A 7,251-nucleotide genomic window follows, 5' to 3' on the forward strand; every position below is an offset into this window, starting at 1 on the left:
TCTCTCTCTCTCTCTCTCTCTCTCTCTCTCTCTCTCTCTCTCTCTCTCCTTTTTATGTTTTTCAAGACAAGTGTTTCACTATTACAGCCCAGGATAGCCTCCAACTCACTGAAGTCCTCTTTTCTCAGCTCCTTGAGTGTTAAGATTATCACTGTGAGCCATGAATGACTATGTCTGGCTTCACTCTTTCATTTTACAAAAGTAAAAAAAAAATAATAAGTGATGTTAGCAGTGATAACTGTTGTGGTTTGAATAAGAATGACCCCCATCGGCTCATTGGTCTGAATGCTTAGTCAGCAGTGACTGCTGCTACTGAGAAGGATTAAGGGCTTTTGAATTGTTGGAGTAGGTGTGGTGGTGTTGGGGGAAGTGTGTCAATGGGGATGGGCTTTGAGGTTTCAGAAGCTCAAGCTAGGCCCAGTGTCTCTCTGCTGTCTGTGGATTCAAATATAGAACTAACTCTCAGCCCTTCAACAGTTCCATGTCTGCCTGCATGCTGCCATGTTCCCTACAATGATAATAATGAACTAAACCTCTATTGTAAGCCAGCCCCCAAATTCATGATGTCCTTGTTTTTAATAGCTGAATAGTATTCTACCATGTAAATGAACATTTTCTGTATCCATTCTTGGGTTGAGGGACATCTGGGTTGCTTCCAGTTTCTGGGTATTAAGAATAATGCTGCTATGAACATAGTGGAGCATGTGTCCTTGTTATATGTTGGAACATCTTTTGGGTATATGCTCAGGAGTGGTATAGCTAGGTCTTCAGGTAGAACTATTTCCAATTTTATGAGGAATGGGGAACAAAATAATCATGGGAGGTGGAGGGAGGTAGGAACCTGAGTGGGAGAAGAGAGGGGGTGGAGAAAGGGGGGCAGTATCAGGAATGGGGGAGGGACAGGAGAGAAGCCCAGAGGGCCAGGAGAATGGATGGAAATATATAGCTGCTGAGAGTGGGGGCACAGGGATGGGAAAATCTCTAGAAAGTCCCAGAGACCTGGGATCAGAGAGGCTCCTAAGAGTCAATGTGGGTGACCTTAGACAGAATGCCAAACTGTGGGGATATAGAACCTGAAGAGACCACCTCCAGTAGTCAGATAGGACCCTTAGTGTAGGGATGGGACACCAACCTACCTACCTACAAAACTTTTGACCCAAAATTGCTCCTGTCTAAAAAAAAAAAAAAATGCAGGGACAAAAATGGAGCAGAAACTGAAGGAATGGCTAACCAGTGACTGTCTCAACTTGGGATCTATCCCATGGGTTGGCACTAAAACCTGACACTATTACTGATGCTATGTTGTGTTTGCATATAGAGCCTAGCACGGCTGTCCTCCGAAAGGCTCTACCAACAGCTGACTGAGCCTAGAATTGGAAGGAGGTCGGGGCCCCTCTGGAAGAGTTAGGGGAAATGTTGAAGGAGCTGAAGGGGATCACAACCCCATAGGAAGACCAACAGTGTCAACTAACCTGAACCCATGGGAAATCCCAGAGACTGAGCTACCAAACAAAGACCATACACTGGCTGATCTGAGGTCCCTGGCATATAAGTATCAGAGGGTTGCCTTAACTGGCTTTAGTGGGAGAAGATATGCCTAATCCTGTTGAGACTTGATGCCTCAGAAAGAGGGGATGGGGGGGGGGCAGCCTCTCAGAGGCAAAGGGGAGGGGGAATGGGAGGAAGAACTCTGAAAGGAGGGATGGGCTAACAACATTTAGGATGTAAAAAAATAATTAAATAATTAAAAGAAAAGCAATTGAATGCTTTAAGAAAGGCTTAATGTTCCTAGGCAGAACAAGAAAGACGGAGGTGCTAAGGGCTATATGGAATGTGGGACCTAGCTCAAGATGTTTCAAAGGAGAAGAATATTAATAAGTTGCCTAGAGACTGTTCTTATAATACATTAAATGGCCAAGAGACTGCTCTTGTAATATTTTGGTGAAGAATGTGGATGTTTTCAGCCCTTGTCCAAAGATTCTACCTGAGGCTAAATTAAAAAATTTCGAATTAATACCCCAGGCAGAGGAGATTTCAAGACATCCTAGTATTGACTCTGTCATGTGGTTATTAATGGTCACTTGTGTGCAGTTCTATAATTAAATGAAGCAAATTGAGCAAGGAAAAATGTACAGTTTGAGGAGAAAAAAAACCAGGAATTATAATGGAGCTAAGTCTGGTGCCCAAGGAGATTAAAAAAAAAAAAAGACCAGATGCTAAATGGAAAAAAGGGAGTGGTGACCTCAGGGCAAGACTCCACCCAACTAAGCCTCTAAACTGTGAAAAGGAATTAAAGAAAAGCTTAAAGCAGTGTATGACAAAAGAAAGCTTATGCAAATGTAATTGTAGGGGAGGGGCAAGTTCCAGCCCGGTCAACCAGCAGAACTTGGCAGATTTGGCCACCTGGGGCTCACTTTAGAGTCCAGGATACAAGAAGGGGTTGGAGAATCTTCCTCCATGAGTAAGGAAAATGCTGAGGCCAGGCATGTGGCAGGATTGTCCCTCGTGGAGGCCCAGAGAGGCCATTTCATGAAGCTGAAGCCTGGATTGCTTTGGAGATGCCCAAGTCATTGGAGATGCCAGTGCTGTGGGTTGTCTACTGAGAAAAGCTAACAGGAAGTGGAACCAGTCCAAGAGAAAGAAGTGTGCTGCAGTCAGCCAAGCTGAAAGGAGGGGGATCTGAAGAGTGCATTGACCTCAGACATAGACATGCAGAGTTAGAGTTTCTGCCCCAACCCCACCCCTCTGGGTTTCAGGCTTGCTTTGGTCTAGTATTTCCCCCCTATGCTTATTTTATTCCCTTTTGGTATGGCAATGTGTGTTCCCTGTCATTGTATGTTGGAACTATGGGATCTACATTTTTTTATTTTGATTTTTATAGCAGATTACAATTAAGAGACTGTCATGAGTCCCAGAAAAGACTGAACTTTAGGCTTTTACAACAGTATTGAGACTGTTATAGACTATGAGGAACTTTGAACTTGGAATGAATACCTTTTTGCGTTATGATATGGCTGCAGACCTATGGGAACCAGGGTGTGGAACGTCGTGGTTTGAATAGGAATGACCTATTCCTATTCCATATATTTGAATGCATAGCCATCAGGGAGTGGTGCTACTTCAGAAAGATTAGGGACATTTGCCTTGTTGGAGTAGGTGTGGTCTTGTTGGAGGAAATATATCACTGGGGGGTGGGCTTTGAGGTTTCAAAACCCCAAAGCCAGACCCAGTGTCTCTTTTTCTGCTGCCTGTAGAACTGCCAGCTGCTTCTATGGCAGCATGCCTGCCCAAGTGCTTTCATGTTCCCTGCTATGATGACAATTGATTCAACCTTGGAAACTGTCAGCAAGTTCCAGTTAAATGCTTTCTTTTATAAGAATTGCCATGGTCATGATGTCTCTTAACAACAATAGAACACTAAGACAAACACTCTTTCATATTAGAGTCACATGAAAAGTATATTTAAGGACTATTGGGAAAAGTGCTTACCTTGCAAGCATGAGAACCTGAATTTGAACCATTTTTTTTTAAAGGCAGATATGTACATGTACTTGTAATCTGAGTGCTGAACAGTTTGAAGACATGCAGGTCCCTGGAGATCACTGGTTGGCCAGCCAGCCTAGCCTACTTAGTGAGCTCCAGGCTGGTGAGAAACCCTGACTACAAAAACATGCTGAGTCTTCCTTGAATTGGTTGATCTTGGGTCTATGCATATGCATGTCTATAGACATGCATGCACTTGGATGTATGCGTACGCTCTCACACACATTCTCTCACAGGGATATGGACCTTATATATGCATATATAAAGAAAAGCATAGTCAAATAACAGAAAGACAGCCCTTCCTACATTAGATCTGTATAGGCAGAGTATAGGTACATATCATTAATATAAAGATTTTAGACCTGTGTCCTTTATAAGACCTACTCAGTGATTCATCACAATCATGACATTTTGTTTGTCATACTCCTCATGACACATTGTCTCATATTCTCAACACATTCTTAGTGTAGTTTTGAAATATTCTTAGTATATTATACTTATTATGGATCATTAGTGAGAGATGAATATGATCAACATTTCTCTATACATACATGAAATTATCAAGCAATGAGTAAAAATTATATTAAGAATGAGCTCAAGGGTGGGTCACTGGGGCTTGCTAATGGCACCTAGATAAAATGTGATGAGCTTTAGGTGCAGAAAGAGACCCTATCTCAAGGGACTACATTGGAGAGACACACAACCATCATCCTCTGGCTTCTGTAGGCATAGTCACCGTCATACACATGTATATACTTATGTACACACATACAGGAAAAATGAGTAGATGAATTGGTGGAAGATATTTGATAGTATCATGATTTCTTGTTTGAATATAGATGAAAGTGTTTAGAATAAAATAATTTTAATGTTCATTTTTTTCATGCATTACATACCCTTCATATGTCTGTTTGTCTTTTTCTCAGACAGTTTCAGCTATGTAGCACAAACTAGTCTTGAACTTGTGATCCTTTGCCTTAGTCTCCCAAGGGCTGGACATGTGGGCATGTGCTCCTGTACTGAGACTTTCTATTTAAACTCTCCATATAAAATAGGTTTTATATTTTGCAAGCAGCAGACCAGAGAAAACAGATGAGGAGGGGGTAGAAATATTGTATAATCCATATGCCCAGGACACTTGTTGCCAGAAAGTGACCCCTAGGCATGACATGGAAAAATCTCAACAATATGGTTTCCTGAACCATAATGACAACATCAGTGACATGCCAACATGGACAAGGCATGATCTCATCCCTTGATGAAGAGCCACAAATAGGTGGTCAAAGGCTGTTTTGAGAGGGAGAATTAGTTTCCTCAGTATGGACTACCAATCCCAAGTAGTCAGTCACATGTACATGTAAGAAAAGCTGAATGAACTCAGTAGTCTCCATGTGCATATGTGCATATGTACACATTTATCAACTATAATTTAAAAAGAGACCTTGAAGGGAGAGGGCATGGGGAACATTTGAAGGGGGAAGGAGGTGTGAGAGTGATGGAAGCATGGTGCACAAAAAAGAGAAAAGATCAAGTGTTTGTCTTTTTTTTTCCAAGAAAGTTTTGTCATTTTATTTAATTTTTCTCCATTAATTTACTTATTCACTTTACAGCCTGATTACAGTCCCCCCATCCTCTTTTCCTAGGCCCCCCCTCACTTAGCATCTTGCCACATTTTCCCCTCCCTTTCTTCTCAGAGAAGTGGAGAGGGGGCACTTATCTTAGTACATCAAGTCATAGTAGGACATCCTCTCCCACTAAGGCCAAACAAGGCAGCCCAGTTATGGGAAAGGGATCTAAAGGCAGGCAACAGAGTGAGAGACAGCTCTGGCTTCAGTTGTTAGAGGATTCACATAGAGAACAAACTATATACCTGCTACATATGTATAAAGGGCCTAGGTTCAGTCCCTGAATACTCTTTGTGTGGTGGTTCTGTCTCTGTGAGTGCCCACAGGCCCAGGTTAGATTACTACACAGCAGGTCTTCCTGTGCTGTCCTTGACCTCTGCAACTCCCTCAATTCTATCCCCTACTCTTCCACAAGACTCCCTGAGCTATGCCTATTATTTGGTTGTAAGTCTCTGCCTCTGTTTCCATCAGCTGCTGGGTGGAGTCTCTCAGGAGATGGTTATGCTAGGCTCCTGTCTGCAAGCATAACAGAATATCATTAATAGTGTCAAGAGTTGGGTCTCTCCCATGGGATGGGTCTCAAGTTGGGTCAGTCATTGGTTGGCCATTACCTTAATCTTTGATCTATCTTTATCCCTGTAGTTCTTGTAGATAGGACAAATTTTAGGTTGAAGTTTTTTGGGGGATGGTTGATGTCCCCTTCTCTCCACTAGAAGTCCAGCCTGACTATAGGAGGTGACCTCTTCAGGCTCCATATACCCCCTTACTAGATGTCTCAGCTAGGGTTACCCCCCAAGAACTCCCAGGAGTCTTCCCCTATCTTAGAGCTGCATCTCAAACAATTTCCATTCTCTTCCCCCCAGCCCCCACTTGGTGCACCTGGTCTCCACCCTGTACCATACCCTATCCCACTCAGTTCCCTTCCTCCATCTACTTCAGATATTTATTTTATTTCCTCTTCTGAGTGAGAATCAAGCACCCTCTTTAGGGCCCTCCTTGTTACTTAGCTTCTTTGAGTCTGTGGATTGTAACATAGTTATTTTGTACTTTCTAGGGCAATATCTACTCATAAATGAGTATATATCAAGCATGTCTTTCTGGGTCTGGGTTACTTCACTTGGGATGACATTTTCTAGTTTTTTCCATTTCCCTGCAAATTTCATGATGTTTTTGTTTTTACTAGCTAAGTAGTTATTTTGATTTGCATTTTCCTGATGACTAACGGTTGGGAGACTTTTAATGACTAGTTCTATTTCCTTGAGAGTTATAGAACTATTTAAATTGTTTATCTGGTCTTGACTTAACTTTGGTAAATTGTATCTATCAAGGAAATCGACCATTTCATTTAGATTTTCCAGTTTTGTGGAGTATGGGCTTTTGAAGTAAGACAATGATTCTTTGGATTTCTTCATTGTTTATTGTTATGTCCCCCTTTTCATTCCTGAGTTTGCTAATTTGGATACTGACTCTCTGTCTTTTAGTTAGTTTGGCTAAGGATTTGTCTCTCTTCTTGATTTTCTCAAAGAACCAGCTCTTAGTTTTTTTTTGTTTGTTTGTTTTTTATTTTATTTTATTTATTTATTTATTATTTTTTGATTCTTTGTATTCTTTGTTTCAAATTTCTTGATTTCAGTCGGAAGTTTTATTATTTCCTGCCATGTACTTCTCTTGCTTGCATTTGCTACTTTTTTGTTCTAGAGTTTTCATGTGTGTTTTTAAGTTCCTAGTATGACAGCTCTTAAATTTCTTTATGAAGGTACTTAGTGCTATGAACTTTCCTCTTAGTACTGCTTTCATTTTGTCCCACAAGTTTAGATGTGTTTTCCAGTCCTTTACTCTGAAGTAATGTCCATCTTTGTTGCTGAGGTGTGTTTCTCATATGCAGCAGAATGATGGATCCTGTTTTCACATCTGTTCTGTTAGCCTGTGTCTTTTTTTTTGGGGGGGGGGGTGATTGAGTCCATTGATATTGAGAGATATTAAAAAACAATGGTTGTTATGTCCTATTATTTTTATGGTGGTGGTGGTGGTGGTGTGTGTGTGTGTGTTTGTGTGTGTGTGTGTGTGTGTGTGTGTGTGTGTG

This window comes from Mus pahari, chromosome X, assembly GCF_900095145.1.
Source record: "Mus pahari chromosome X, PAHARI_EIJ_v1.1, whole genome shotgun sequence".
Classification (NCBI taxonomy): Eukaryota; Metazoa; Chordata; class Mammalia; order Rodentia; family Muridae; genus Mus; species Mus pahari.